The 16,229-nt window shown below is 40.4% G+C and overlaps 1 pseudogene; it reads right to left on the bottom strand.

Annotated features, from left to right (window-relative positions):
* Positions 1-14,153: 14,153 nt before the first annotated feature.
* On the bottom strand, positions 14,154-15,676 carry LOC147625514 (uncharacterized; annotated as a pseudogene).
* Between the last annotated feature and the right edge of the window lie 553 nt (positions 15,677-16,229).

Raw genomic sequence — 16,229 nt, 5'->3', positions numbered from 1 at the left:
AGTGGTGGTGAGCAAGTTAAAGTCCAAGGCAGAGCAGGGAAAGCTCCCTTAAAAGTAGTTAAGGTCAATGAATTAGTCAATCCTCTAGTGATGGTGAGCAAGTTAAAGTCCAAGGCGGCAGAGCAGGGAAAGCTCCCTTAAAAGTAGTTAAGGTCAATGAATTAGTCAAAGGGATAAAAAAGGGTTGCCAATTTATGTCTTGAAACTCAATAAGCTTGAGACAACATTCGAAGGATTAGACCTGAGTGGTTGAGTGAGTATCAAGACATTTTTCCAAAAGAATTGTCAGACCTTCCCCCACCTAGTGAGTTGGTGCACGAAATTGAGCTTTACTAGGTGTCAAGCCAATAGCAAGAACTACTTACAAGATGTCACCGTCTGAGTCTCTAGAGCCAAAGAACCAGCTAACAAAACTCTTAGAGTAAGGCTTCATCAAGCCCAATGTTTCTCCTTGGGGTGCTCTTCTGCTATTCTCGAAAAAGAAGGATGGAACTTTCAGACTTTACATAGATTTTTGAGGCTTAAATCAGTGTACAATCAAGAATAAATATCCCTTGCCTTGCATAGATGAACTACTTGATTGACTTGGTGGTGCCAAATACTTTGGGCCAATATAAATCTCACATCAGGGTACTACCAGGTCAGAATCAAAGAAGAAGATATTCCCAACAAGAAGGCTTTCAACACCAAGTTTGGGCATTACGAGTATACAGTTTTGCCTTTCGGCCTAACAAATGCCCTTGCTACCTTCAACCATCTCATGATAGATCTTTTCAGAAAAGAGCTAGATGATTTTGTTCTAGTCTTCTTTGTTGACAACATTCTAGTTTATTCAAAAACCAGAGAAGATCATGAACGACATCTACATAATTTCCTGGAAATTCTTAGAAAAGCTCAGCTATATGTGAAGCATAGAAAATGCTCATTTTTTGTAGAAAATCTTGCCTACCTAGGATTGATCGTCTTGCAAGATGGTCTCTCCCTAGATCCAACTAAGATTGAAGCCATAGTTAGTTGGCCAATTCCCAAGACCGTGTCAAAAGTTTAGGGATTCCTTGGTCTCATAGGGTGGTGCAGAGTATTCATAAAAAACTATGCACTCATTATAGGACCTCTCACCGAACTCTCTAAGAAAGAAGAGCCTTTCACATGGTCAGAAGAAGAACCTTTCACATGGTCAGAAAGAAGAGACCTTGCTTTCAACAAGCTGAAGGAAATTCTTGCCAGTGAACTAGTTCTTAGGCTTCTAGATTTTGAGAAGTCCTTTAAGGTAATAGTGGATGCTTGTGCCCAAGGTCAAGGTGGAATCCTATAGCAAGAAGGTCATCCCCCCATAGCATTTGAATCCCGTCAGCTTAAGATCCACAAGAAAAATTATCCAACCCATGATCTAGAGTTGTTAGCAATGGTTCATGCACTCAAAAAGTGGCGATACTATCTGCTACTTGGTCAAATATTTGAGATTATCATTGACCATAAAAGTCTCAAGTAGATATTCACCCAATTAGACACCTCAATATACGATAGAGATGCTGGGTTGAATTTCTATAAGAGTTCACTTTTGAAATCAAGATTTGACTAGGTAAAGAAAACTAGGCCACAAACGCTCTAAGCCAAAGAGTGGTTTTGCACTTGCCATCTCTCTTATGAACTCAACCTTACCAGGGAAAGGGTGGGGGAGGAATCTAGATTAGTTGTTGTTCAAGTAATTCACCTCATTCAAAGAGGAGCAATTTCCACATATGTCCAAGAAGCCCTTCAAACTAATGATCAGTTTGGATACTTTTAATGCAAGAGATTCAAGCTCAACTAAAGAAAAAAATACTTGGAAGAGTATTTTACCAAAGATGGGTTACTATTCTTCAAAAATCGACTATGTATACCCATCTACCTAAGGCCACAAACTGTAAAGGAAGTTCATGAATCTCCTCTTGGAGCTCACCCAGAGTATCACAATTGGTCTGAAAAATAGAAGTTCCTATTTGAGGGAAGAGAAGATGTTCATATCTCTCACAAAAGCTCTCCTCACAAGTTTACTTACTTGTTGCATATGATGAATAGACACAAAGAAAATCAACGTTTGTTGCCATGCCACCATCTGATAACAAAAATTAATCATAAAGCAATAGTAAGAAAAGACGGACTCACTACTAAGAGAACCATTAATCATATTCCTAAAACCAAGAAAATAGGGTAGTGTAAATAGATCTTTAAGATGCTTTTGGTCCACGGAGTACAAGATAAAAACCTCACTTCTAAAGCTCACAGAGGATACCAAGGAAAAGATAATGAGGATAATAGAATTACTCTTGGTAATGCTGGAAATGAGGTTGCATCATGACTTATATAAAGGAAGGAATATCATAATTAAGAAGTCAAGTTGAAAAAGATGTATCTTATCAAAGAAGCCTAATAGAATTTCTTTATCGTCTCGAGCTGAGGACAGCTCTTTCTTTTTGTTGGGGAGATTTTAAGGGCCTTCTCAGATTCCCTTAATCTTAACCCGAGGCAATAACACTAGAGCCAGCTATCATTAATGCATGTAAGTCTTTGTCTTAAGATAAAATAACTTAATTTCAAAAGGAAAAGCCAATTCAAGAACAATCCTTCAATAACAATAGTGTTTTAGTGCATTCCATGGTCAGCAAGACTAAACTGAGGCACCCGAGGGATGAGAAATCTATTAGGACTCTCTTATATAACCTTCATATCATGTTTCCAAAAATCCAAACCTTAGGTGATAGAATCCAAATAGAATCCAAGCTTCAATTACACTCACAAAGGAAGAATTTGGAGTTTTGAGATTCTGGACGAAGAGCACCTAAGGCTCATTTTTGGAAAGGTTTTGGGCCACAACATGTGGGAATGTGGGAAAAACTTGAGAAATTAGCTTTTTTCTTGCAAAATTAGGTGAAAAAGGGTAGAAATAGGTGAAATGTGGGTAAAGGAAGAGATAAGTGGTGGACAATTATCAAAGCCCTCATATCAAAACAACTTAAAAGAAGGGCTTCTCTTCTCATTTTCCATCATTCTTCATAGAGAGCAAGATCATGCTCTTCACATCCACAGCCAATGAGCTTTTCACCATAGCTTCCCCTCCCTTTGCTAAGCCTTCCACATGCTCAATCACCATCTCCCCTCTCTCTAAAGCTTGCAAGAAGATTCCCTCTCTTCCCACAAAAGAGGTTTTTTTATCCTCTTTTCATTCTCATGTGGGTAGCACTCTAGATCAAGAAGAAAGTGCCTCCTACATTTCTTATACCTTAGATCTTCTCTTTTCTTCTCAAAATCATCTCCAATCTCAACCAAGGTGGACTACAGGCTTCTCTTCTTCACACTAATAAGAAGAAGTGGAAGAAGGAGAAGAACATGAGGAAGAAGAAGAAACCCTCTCTTTTTTTCAAGAAATTTCACCCCTCTTATAACCAAGGAAGGAGAGCTCCTTCTTTGCCCATATTTTTGGTGTTCCATATCCATCCAACAAAACTTCCTCCCAAACAAGCTACACAAAGGTACCCCATAAGACTCTTTGGTGTAAGTGGAAGGAGCTGAAGAAGACAATAAAATAACCTTCATAACCTTTTCCTTGCTCACACCTTCCTTTTCAAGCCATCAACCAAGAAGACCCTCCGTCCTCTAGCTTTCTTCAAAGGTAGATCCCTATATATTATGCTTGATGTTATGGTCTATTGAGAGTAGAAAGCACTCTCTTTACCCATAAAAGTTTCAAGATCATAACTAAGTAATAGTATGCTTGAAAATGATAACTTAATATGATAATTACTCCTTAATCACCCTGCAACCCTCTTACTAACAATGCTTAACACACTAATCTACGTGTTTTGTCAAGTTAAGTAGATCATGAAATAATGTTATGGTCTATTGAGAGTAGAAATCACTCTCTTTACCCATAAAGATTTCAAGATCATAATTAAGCAATATTATGATTTAAGATGATGACTAATATGATAATTACTTCTTAATCACCCTACAACACTCTAACTACTAACAATGCTTTACACACTAACCTACATGTTTTGTCAAGTTGAGTAGATCATGAAATGATGTTATGGTCTATTGAGAGTAGAAAGCACTCTCTTTATCCATAAAGGATTCAAGATCATAACTAAGTAATAGTACACTTAAAGATGATGACTTAATATGATAATTAAACCTTAATCACCCACAATCTTCTTACTAATAATGCTTAACACACTAACCTACATGTTTTGTCAAGTTAAGTATATCATAAAGTGATGTTATGGTCTATGGAAAGTAGAAAGCACTCTCTTTACCCATAAAGGCCTCAAGATCATAACTAACTAATAGTATACTTGAAGATGATGACTTAATATGATAAATGATTCCTTAATCACCTCGCAACCCTCTTACGAACTGTATATTTTTTATGCATATAAGCTATTCTTTTAGTTTTGCTTACATTGCACTGCTTAAGCAAGGTAGTAATTCCTTCCTAAGGGCTAAGATCATGATAATTAACTACTTGTACTTTTATGCAAATTTGGATTAATCTTGTATTTTCTTAATCACCTCTTAATCAAAAAGAGGCATACTTTGCAAGTTTAAATTCTAAGATTTAATTCTTCTTCTCCCAATTCTTGAAGCAAGATTTCCATTCAAAGTATGTTAAAGACAAGGAACCTTCTCTCCTCTTCTCTTTTGGAGAAACCATAATCCCTAAACCTTTTGGCTACTTATGAAAATAAATCCTCTTCATGGTAATAGAGATATGTCCTTAATCCAACTTCGTGAAAATGTTGTTTAATCAAAAAGAAACTCTCTTGCTACATAATCACTCATAGAAAGTTTCACAATTTTCCACAATAAAGTTTCAAGTTGATGCATTTAGAGTTGAATTTACACTTCATTTTCACAACAAAAATGATGCATCACTCACTCACTTGAAGATTTTATTCAAAACTCTTTCACAAGGAAGAGGAAAATCATAACTCCAATCCATGAAAATAATTTAACTCATGAATGGTAAATAGGATGTTAAAAAACCATTGCACTTGCATAGAATGTAGTGAATGTAATGATGAAGGAAGTCTAATAGGTTGAATTCATAAGCATGACCATAATTAGGAAGAAAAACCATAATAATCTTGCTCCCACCACTTCAAGCACTTATAGATTGTTTTTCAAGTTTGTCTATGTTTTGCAATTACGTGGGGGGGGGGGGGAGCAACGGGATGGCTTCACGGAAGTTGTGCTCGTGAATACTTGAACTAAGAACTCAACCACTTCCATCGAGATGCTGCCCCATGGATGGCAAAGGATGCAACAAAAGTTAAAATATATCTATATCCAAAAACTTACGATGAGACAAAAACTCTAAACTCTCATGAAATCACCTTATTGTATTTAAGGACTTGATTAGGTAAGATTGAAAGGAAGTAGGAACTAAGCAGTGAGATCCAAGCTCTTCATCAAATCTGCAGGTGACTTTGGTCAATCAGAGATTAAGCATTCAATGTTTGGTCAAATCTTGTGTTTCTTGGCTTAATCCTCTACTAGACTAATTGCTATTGATGGCCTTGAAAGGATTTGAGCTCATTTGAAGTCTAAGGCCCCAGATCTGGGCTCCCCACATACTCTATTTTTTGCACATAAAACAGAGGATTAATTTGCTAATCAGTGCTAATCACTATATTTTGGCATAATTGAGGGTTCAAATTAACCATTAGGTATCTGATATAGATCCCTATAACTTCAGATTGCAATTCAGAGTTGGTTTGATACTCCGACCATTCCGTACAAACCCTTGATTTAATGTAATTTCTGGTAAAATTATGCTGATAAATTTGTGGTAATCATCATTTTGCATTTAACCCTTGGTTAATGCCTGCAAATCTCACTAAATTCAAGATTATTCACAGCCAGAGTTGCATTTGGGAATGTGCATAAGAATGAATGCCATATGCATTATGTATCGGGCACATTATATTAGTGTAAAAATGGGATCAGACACACTGCCCTTGTCCTCCAGAATAAGGCAAGAGGTAAGACCTCCCGCACAGATTTGGGTTTGCATTGCATAATGATACAAGATAAACATCAAAAGCCCAAAAGAACTGTCAAACAAACATTTAAATATGTTGCTCACATGGAGCAACATATTTAAATATGTTGCTCACATGGAGCAAGAGAAGACCTAACGGACAAGCTCATGGCCCCAGCCATGAAAGAAGAAGAACATCTCTTTCCTAGAGGAAGCATTGAAGGAAGACATGGACATGAGAAGAGAAGCTGCCACAAGAAGACTGAAAGAAGAGGAAGACATGGACGCGTGAAGAGAAGCTGCCACGACAAGAAGACTGAAGACAAGAGAAGATGTGAGAGTCCAAAGAGTGAGGAGCCATGTGAAAATCTCTAAGAGAGAGAGAGAGAGAGAGACCCCACAACCCAATGTAACCTGCCCCAACAAAGTAAAACCACCTCTGAGCCACCGATGATGTAGGCCACGTGGTAGATGTATGTGTGAGCACTTTAGTCAAGGTCCTCGCGGGCACTTGTAGTAGCCTTGGACAAATAGAGAGAGAGAGAGAGAGAGTGTCAAGGACTATGAGTTTAGGGACTTGAGGCACTGGTCGCGGACTATCAAGTAAGAGAGAAACTTGGTACAGGGTCCAGGTGTGCTAAGTTCACTTGAGGGGAGGTGTGCTAGGCATTGGTCGTCGCGCGGACTATCAAGTAAGAGGGAAACTTGGTATAGGGTCCAGGTGTGCTAGGAGTATTCACTTGAGGGAAAGTGTTTAAATATACAAGTGAATAGGGTGTGTGCAGGAACAAGCCCTTGGCAAGAGGCTGTAAAAGAGAATCTATAAATGTGAGAGAACCTATGAAAAGGTGAGAAGAATCTACTGGGAGAGAATAAAGGGTAGCATGAGAAGATTTAGGAAGTGTGGAGATATTCTGGGAGAGGTGGAGAGAATCAAGCAAAAGAGGTGGAGTGAATCAAGAAGAAATCAGTGGGATTAGATGCTTGGATGTAAACTCTATAAATTGAGGCATTGGCCTAATGAGAATTTGCTAGTTTTTTATTATCCATGCCTACATTAAGCTTTTTGTTAATTACTCACTAATCATGTCTTAATTATTTGCTAATCACTTTGTTAATGATGTTGATTCTAGTATTTGATCCACCATAGCTCATCACATTGATGTAATTTTAACAACTAGATCATTATCATTGAGGATTGATAGTGGTTATCTCTCTATTCTTTTGATATTGAGCCATCTATTCCCTACCAAGAACCACTTCTCCATGTGAATGACTTGGAGCCGTGAAAAAAAACTTTCCACTTTCAAAGTGAGATTTTATGTTCAAAGGAACATTGAAATATCCAAAACATTCACCAACAACAAGGTTGTTTGAAAACTTGGTAGCAAGATCAGACTTTGTGTCAAGTTTGATGGAACATCATGTTCTTCATCACAACTCTATCAAGTAAAGCTATACTTTGAATTTGAATTCCATTCTCACCTTGAATGTTGATAGCAATTCTGTTGGGTGGGATAGAGCCTTTAACATTATGGTTTTCAAATTTTTCATCTTGTTGTAGCAAATTTGGTTCTTGCTCATAAGACTCAACACCTACTTGGTTGTGCTTGAGCCCTCTAATGGATTTTTCTTTGTTGTTGGACTACGTTGTGCAGATTTTTTTCTAGATGGAGATCCTTCTAGATCCATCATTGTAGCATTCTTGCTTGGACTCAAGGTCGTACCTATGTTGTTAGTCTCACAAGAATTTTCAATGGATTTAAGATTGATGGCCATTTTTGTATCATCATTTGGTGAAAATTGTGCAATTTTGACTAGTGATTTTTTTTTCATAAATATTTACAGCTATAACCCTCTCGAGATTATTTTTTTGAAAATCTACAATGGTCATCCTAACTAGATCTATGGTCTTCTTAGGGAAAAATTTACCTTTTGGGAGGAGATCTATGAGGCAAGTTTGACTTGAGTATTAGCTTTCAAGTTGGAGTTGCAATCTTACTAGCTTTTTGGACAAGTTCTATTAAACTTTGAGTATTTTTCAGATACTCTCTAAGCCCATGGGTGACTCCCCAATCTGTGTTTTTGTTGGTATCCACATTCTCTTGAGGATAACTTTGTTGGGTATTGGTTATCTTAGGCATTACCTAGATTATTGGGAAAGGCATAATGTTGTAATCCCCTCATCATCACAAAAGATAGTCATTAGGAAGTGAATGGGGTCTTCTTGGGCCCTTTAATTTGCCCAAGCCTAATCAAGGTGATTAAGGAATAGCCAAATGGGGGGTTGCCATGTGGACTGAAATGTTGGGTTTTTAAGAGAGGTGTAAGAGTGGTCAAAGGGTGCACTTTTTCCCCAAAAAGAGGGGGGGCAATTTTACAATTTTCAGACCTCCATAACTTCTACATACAAGCTTCGATTTGAGCGGAGATTACAGGTCCGTGATCTACGCATCAAGAGCTTTCCATAGATATGTTACATGATATGGTTTTATCCGCTAGATTTTAAATTCCATTTTCCCTCCAAAATTCAAATTCAAATAAAGTAGCCGTTTTGAAGCTTCTAATTAGAAAACGTTTCTTCTTAAGAGAGAAGGTTTGACTCCCTTAAACTGCCAAATAAAAGGGCCCAAGAAGCCTTCCATTGAGGTCCTAATGGGGAGTTACTGCAATCACACATACATCTAGCATGGCAATGATGTCAATCCATTTCGAGGGTCTAGTTATTTTTTTGAAAAAGGTTCTAGAATGTAGACCTCATCACCCATACCTCTTTTTTTGGTGCTCTATTATTTCTCAGAGCCTTTACCTTCTAATGCTCCATAAATCCATATGTAAGCTCTTGAATTAATCCATGATGGAATTGAGGATTTATCTTTAGTTGCAATGGACTCAAAGTCTTTTATTGGTTTCCTAGCCATATGTTAAAGGTTGACCCTTAGTAAGCTAATTTAGAAAAGTAAAAACCCTATTTTGTAATTGGAAATATCTCATGCTTCTAAATATTTTTGGGTTTTCCTATATACCTGCCATTGTAATATTTCTTTATGATGAAGAAAAAATGAAAGTTTGGAAGTTTAGTTTAGTCTTGTTCTGATTGTTCAACTATGGATTATCTTCTTGAAATTGTCAAGAACAGTCAAGATTTGTGTCTCTAAAACACTGGCGATCCTGCAGGCTTCTGTCTCTTCAAAGACGGATTAAGAACGAAGATTAGACGGGGCAAGAAAAGGAATGAATGACCAAGGAAGAACCAAGAAAGGTTGGTAATTTGTATTTTTCGAAAAGATTTTTTGCCTGTTAATGAGGCGAAGAGAAGCTGGGAGTTATGGGACAAGTGCTCGATGGAGAACAAATCCCTGACTCAGTACATCTCAGACTATAGGGAGATAGTACTCAAGCTAAAGGGGATCGCAGACATTGCGAGGCTTTAAAAGAGGCCTCAAAGATGATTACCTTGAGTACGTAGAGCCCTTACAGCCTAAAGGCTTAGCAGAGGCAATTAAGTATGCGCAGATATTTGATGACATCAAGCACCGTAGTGCGCATGGTGGTTCGAGTATGTAGAGCCCTTACAGTCTAAAGACTTAGCAGAGGCAATTAAGTATGCACAGATATTTGATGACATCAAGCACCGTAGTGCGCATGGTGGTTCGAGCAGGGCCGAGGGTAGTGATGAGAAGAGGAGGTCAGGCCTTAAAAGAAAAGGGTTCCGCAGTGATAAGCAGGGGGATAGGATGGACGAGGAAGGACAGGGTGGTCATTGGTCTAAAAAACCGTGACCATCCAGGAAGAAAAGAGACAGCGAAATCCAAAAGAAAGAGCAGTATATTAAAGCGCGAAAGGAAAATTGGTGCTTTAATTGCAACGATGTAGGGCACACGAGGGCTGAGTGTCCAAAGCCTAAAGCCAGCACAAGTGGCAACGAGTCCAAAAGAGATGGTAAATCCTCTAGGCAGTTGCATACAGTGCAGAGACTCCCTCTCAGTTCCGTAGAGTTCAAAGAGGTGACAGTGTGTCATTGTGATGAGCATCACGCTTGTTCAGTGACACCAGCGATGTGGCAGCCTACTGTAGGTCCGCATGACATGGTGCGCATGTATGGCACCAAAGGTGGCCATAGAGTCACAGTTTTTATTGATGATGGAGCTAGCCACAACTTCTTGAACTACTCGTTAGTCAAGAAGTTGGGGTTGACTAAGACCCAAAGCGATCATGAGTATACTGTTGGCCTAGCCAACGGGCATGACAAAACGGTATGGAATACCGTAGTATTGGGGGTCCCATTATCTATGCAGGACTACGAGACTCCGCTTGACTTTCAGGTCATGCACTTAGCCAAAGCAGACGTATATCTAGGCAAGGAGTGGCTATATGGCTTGGGCCCTAGTCTAGCTCAAAATTACCTACATAATACGTTGTAGAGTTATTACCCTGCAGGGCGACCGTACTGTCCCCACCACACCACTTATTTCCTCCATGGAGCTGTGCACAGCGGTCCGCAGAGACTAGATAGCAGAGGTATATGCTTGTTACCCTCTTTTAAATTCTATTTCCGTAGATGAAACTGTAAATGATGTTTGCGTAAACAAACAAGGAAAACAAAATAGCCTTGGACGAGACCCACTGTTTGAAAACCTTGTTTGGCATGCATGCGATTCAAACAAGAAAAAAGCCAAGGCGAAAGAGACATTAAAGAAAAAGTACATAGATACTTTAATGAATTTATTAGAGGAATTTCAGGATGTTTTTCTTGATGATTTGCCAGATGGCTTACCACCATCTAGAGAAGTAGACCATGGCATCAAAGTTATGCCAGGATCAAAACCTATAAGCAAACCTGCTTATAGATTAAGCCACTCTGAGGCACAGGAGGTGAAAAAATAATTGACGGAATATTTGAACAAGGGCTTCATTCGGCCTAGTTCAAGTTCGTGGGCATCGCTTATTCTTCTGGTAAAGAAGAAAGACAGATCTATGCGGATGTGCATAGACTATAGGGCTCTTAATCAGATAACGATTAAGAACAAGTATCTGATGCCATGCATGGATGAGTTGTTTGATCAACTCTATGGATCGAGATACTTTACAAAAGTAGACCTGAGATCAGGGTATCATCAGGTTAGAATTAAAGCAAAAGATGTTGCAAAGACGGCATTTAGGACCCGTTTCGAGCATTTTGAGTTTTTGGTTATGCCATTTGGGCTCAACAATGAATGCTCCAGCAACATTTATGACGTTGATGGACAACATTTTACGTCCATATCTGGGAAAATTCGTAGTAGTTTTCCTAGATGATATTCTTGTGTACAGTAAGACACAGAAAGAACACATAGAGCATTTGCGTCTAGTGTTCGAGTTGTTGCGAGAGCACAAACTATTTGCAAAGAATAGCAAATGTGAATTTTTTGAAACAAAAATTCACTACCTTGGCCATATTATATCCGTCGATGGTACGCGGATGGAGCCAGAAAAAGTAGAGGCTATTCTTAAATGGCCAGCGTCGAAGAATCTCAAGGAACTGTAGATTTTTCTTGGCATGTCGGGGTTCTACCGACAGTATGTGAAGGACTACGTGAAGTTCGCAGTCCTGTTGATGACTGACCAATTACGGTCAAAAACTAAAAACATTAGTTGGGGGGAAGCCCAACAGAAGAGCTTTGATAAGCTCTCAAGGTGACCGCAGCTGCACCTGTTTTGACTATTGTCGATCCAAATAAGCCGTTTGTCTTGGAAACAAACGCTAGTAATGAGGCCATTGGGACCGTACTTATGCAAAGGGGACGCCCAATTACATTTGCGAGTAAAAAGTTAGATCGTGCACAGCGTAACTACTCGGCTTACGAGTGAGAGTTACTAGCGATAGTTCATGCACTGAAAAAGTGGAGACACTATTTATATGGTGCTTCTTTTAAGGTCTGGACGGACCAAAGTTTGAAATGGCTTTCAAGTCAAAATGAACTGAAGGGTAGAAAAGCTCGGTGGGCGGAGATTCTACAGGAGTTTGACCTTCAGATACGTTACTAGAAAGGTAAGTATAACGTGGTGGCAGATGCACTTAGTCACATGCCACAGATTAATGAACATAGTTTCACAGTCTTCAAGAATGATTTCTTGGAGTCACTACGTGGTTTATGTGAGCACGATCCATCTTTTACAGAGGTCTGGCGCGCTGTATGCATACGCACTTCTTCATAGACGCGACCACCTCCCTCATTGGCACGGATTGCTAGTCCAGAGAGACTGGCCGATGGTGCAACGGGAAGGGAAGCGAGAGTTAGTCCGGAGAGACTAGCCGTGTCTTCTAGGTATAGTTTGGAGCCGGAGAGCTCTGACGTAGGCCCTTCATCACCTTTGACTGCCACACAGCTTCAAAGGGGGGTGATAAACTTCGTCGGGGGAAAAATATGCTAATTACTCCATTGACGATGGGTACTTACTCTACAAGGGTAGAGTATGTGTACCAACTATTGGTGACTTTCGGGCCCAAATTCTTAAAGAAGGTCATGATAGTCCAAGTGCGGGTCATCCCGAGATTCAGAAGACCTATGCACTAGTAAAAAGACAGTTTTATTGGCCTAGTTTGTTTAAGGACGTCCAGACTTATGTGCTGAAATGCAATAAGTGCCAAGTCAATAAACACGAACATCTTAAGGTTGGAGGACTACTCCATCCGTTGGAGATTCCTCAAGGGAAATGGAAAAGCCATTCCATAGATTTCATTACCGGTTTACCTAAGACAAGTCGAGGGAATGACTCGGTGTGGGTGGTAGTGGATAGGTTAACTAAAATGGCAAAGTTTATTGCCACGAAGAAAACTGTTAAAATGCCAGAGTTGGCAAAACTCTTTATTGAACATCTCTACAAGCTATATGGCCTGCCCGCAGATATAGTGTCGGATAGAGATAGAAATTTCAATAGTCATTTTTGGAGGGTAGTCTTCAAAAAGTTGGATACTACTCTGAGTATGAGTACGGCAGATCATCCGGAGTTTGATGGTCAAACTGAAAGAGTTAACCAAATTCTAGAGGATATGTTGTGTTCTTATGTTAGTAAAAAGCAATCTAATTGGGAAGAGTACTTGCCCTTATTGGAGTTTGCCTATAACAGCTCCAAACACTCAGCGACTGGATTTACACCATTCATGTTAATGTATGGATTCCAGCCGAGATCTCCGATAGCTGTAGGCCTAGAAAAGGAGAAGATTCAATCTGTCAAGGATTTCCTTGAAGATATGAATGATATGCTCAGAGCCGCACGTGAGAGCATTCGTCATAGCGCTCAGGATCGCGCTAAAACTTATGCGGATAAAGGACGTAGAAAGGTAACCTTTGCAGAAGGTGACTTTGTATTCCTCAAGGTTCCTGCGCAGTCAGAAACCATGAAAACGGGAAAGTGTGATAAACTTTCTCCGAGATATTGTGGTCCTTTTAAAATCCTTAAGAAGATTGGGGACGTAGCATATAAACTTGAGTTACCGAAGAGTTCTCAAGTCCATCCTGTCTTCCATGTCAGTAAACTGAAGAAATCAGTTCTTCACGGGTTAGAGAACGCAGTTTCTCCAGAGATTTTGGTGGACTTGATAGAGCCACCAAAGATACCACATGAACCTGAAAAGATTCTAGGGTATCGTGACAGACAAACCTGACATAAAGTGTACCAGGAGGTACTTGTTAAATGGACAGACAGGGATGAGGAGGCAGCAACTTGGGAACACCGTAGTGCAATTTCCAAGAGGTTTTCCCAGTTTGTTTTCGAGGACAAAAACTCTTCTTAAGGGGGGGTAATGTCATGTAGGCTGTAACGCCTGTGAGACCGACGGCGGCAGACCGGGGATGGCCAAACAGGGCTTTAGCATCAACGCCTCGGCCGGAGCACTGAGGACATGGCCATCCGGGGTTCAATGGGAGAGGACGCCCATGCGGAGTCATGGGTGGCCAGGCTAGTGTGGACGATAGGCCACACACTATATAGCCTGGGGGATGGGGGGCAATCCTCATTCTTCCTCTATGGCGGCTGGGTGGTGAGCCAGAGGCCGTCCCCTCCTGTGGTAGCACCCGTAGTGGTGTTACGACGATCTAACATTATCCAACAAAGTCATCCATCCTCTATGCACCTCCTTGTCACTATCTTACTCTTTTCCTTTCCATACAGGGTGCAATATGTAGGCCACGGAATGCAATGGTGTGTGCATCATGTCCCATCTACCAATGCATAGCGCTTTGATCTCTTTTATCTTGTCCATGTCAATGCCTTCCATCTTTTCCACTTGCTCTACCATACAAAGTGTAAGCTCATACATGAGGCCCATCGTGGCTCCTTCCCTGTCAGCCATGCGGAGAATCTTCAAGATGGGAGTGCATATCTTGACAATGATTCTGGCCTCTTGCCAAAAAGATGCAGAGAACACAATGTCCAAAACCTCAATTGCTGCTTGGGTCTTTGATGCCTTCATTTTAACAAATTTGTCATCAACCATGAGCTTGCGCACCCCCTGCATACATCTCTCATCCAAGAGAGTAGCCAACATAATAAAAAAGTATGCAAATCGAGTTGTAGAAGGCTTCACCAAGTCCTTCTTGCTTAGTTTCCTAAACAATGCCAACACTGTGGACTTTCTTGTCACAAATGTAACGACTTGAGATGCTTGGTTTAGCACTTTTGCAACCCATTCAATTTTGCCAATGTCCTCAAACAAGAGGTCCATGCAATGGCATGCGCATCTAGTATAGAATATGGTTGGCCACTCCCTCTCAACCAATTGCCCTGCCAAAACGCAATTCGATGCATTATCCATGCATACCTGCACAACATTTTCGGGGCCAACCTCGAGGATAATTTGCTTCAAATATGAGAAAATAAACTCTCCAGTCTTTTCCTCCCCAGATGTGTCCACTGATCGCAAGAAGACTGTGCCATGAATGGAGCATGCTAGAAAATTTATGATAGGCCTACGCCTAGTGTCTAACCATCCATCAGAAACAATGGTGCATCCATATTTTTTCCACTTTTGGTGCACTCCCACCATGATCTCATGATCAATGCATTTGACCTCATCCACCAACTCATGTGAGCGCAAAGCATGGTAAGATGGAGGCACATAAGAGGGACTGGCATTTCCAATTGCCTTCACCATCTCCAAAAAGAAGGGACTCCTCACTTTCCAGTGAGGAATGTCCTCTGCATAAAAGAACCTGCACACAGCAAGGGTTGCTTGCTTTCGTGCTTGCAAATCCCATGCATTTTCCAAATCCCCTTTCTTTCTCTTCTTGCATGATGTTGCAACATTTGCACTACCACTAGCATGTGCACTTCCCTGTGTGCCCATTGATGTAGAACCTGCACCCCCATGCATTTGAGATACATCTCCACCTACATCATTCACCAATACATCCACAAATGCCTCTTGGCTTTGACCACTGCTACGGGCATCTGCATGTAATTTCCTGCAAACTTCTTTGACCTCGTCTGACACATTTGCGCAAGGCCCCACACCAAAGCACCAACCAAGCCCAATATGTGTGCCTTAATGTGTAACGGGCCTCCATCATCATACTGATGGGGGCAATACTTGCATTTGCAAGTGAATTGTCCTTTTCCAAGGGGCTTCACTTGTATGTGATACTGCCATTCGGGACGCTTGACTCGACCCATCTGCGGTTTTGACAAGACTTCATTAGAAGAGGAGGCGGCGGGCATGTTATAAGTTATGATTCTATAGTAAATTTTTTTTGTAGGTAATGGGGAGTCACATAAATGTTGACACACACACACACACACACACACACACAAGGGGGACTCGGGAGGAGAAATTAGGCAGAAAAATATTTTTCTGCAACAAAAAAGGGGCAAAAAAAATCTACAGTAAAAAATTTCTTCAGGCAATGGGGAGTCACATAAATGTTGACACACACACACACACACACACACACACACAAGGGGGACTCGAGAGGAGAAATTATCCAGAAAAATATTTTTCTGCAGCAAAAAAGGGGCAAAAAAAAAAATCTGTAGTAAAAAATTTCTGCAAGCAATGGGGAGGAGAAATTGTGTATAAAGAGTCAAGACCCACTTACCTTAAGGCTTGGAAGTTGAAAGCTGAAAATTGAAAGTTAAGATGGGGCAGTGGCCAGCTAGCAGGACTGCAACAGGAGCTCTTGATTTTCGCAGAGTTTCACAACGCACGATGCAGTGCACACTTTGCATG

Source organism: Cibotium barometz, chromosome 23 (genome assembly GCF_041138505.1).
Source record: "Cibotium barometz isolate CiBa-2024 chromosome 23, ASM4113850v1, whole genome shotgun sequence".
Classification (NCBI taxonomy): Eukaryota; Viridiplantae; Streptophyta; class Polypodiopsida; order Cyatheales; family Cibotiaceae; genus Cibotium; species Cibotium barometz.
The sequence above is the reverse complement of the archived record's forward strand: the minus strand, read 5'-3'. Positions and strand labels throughout refer to the sequence as shown.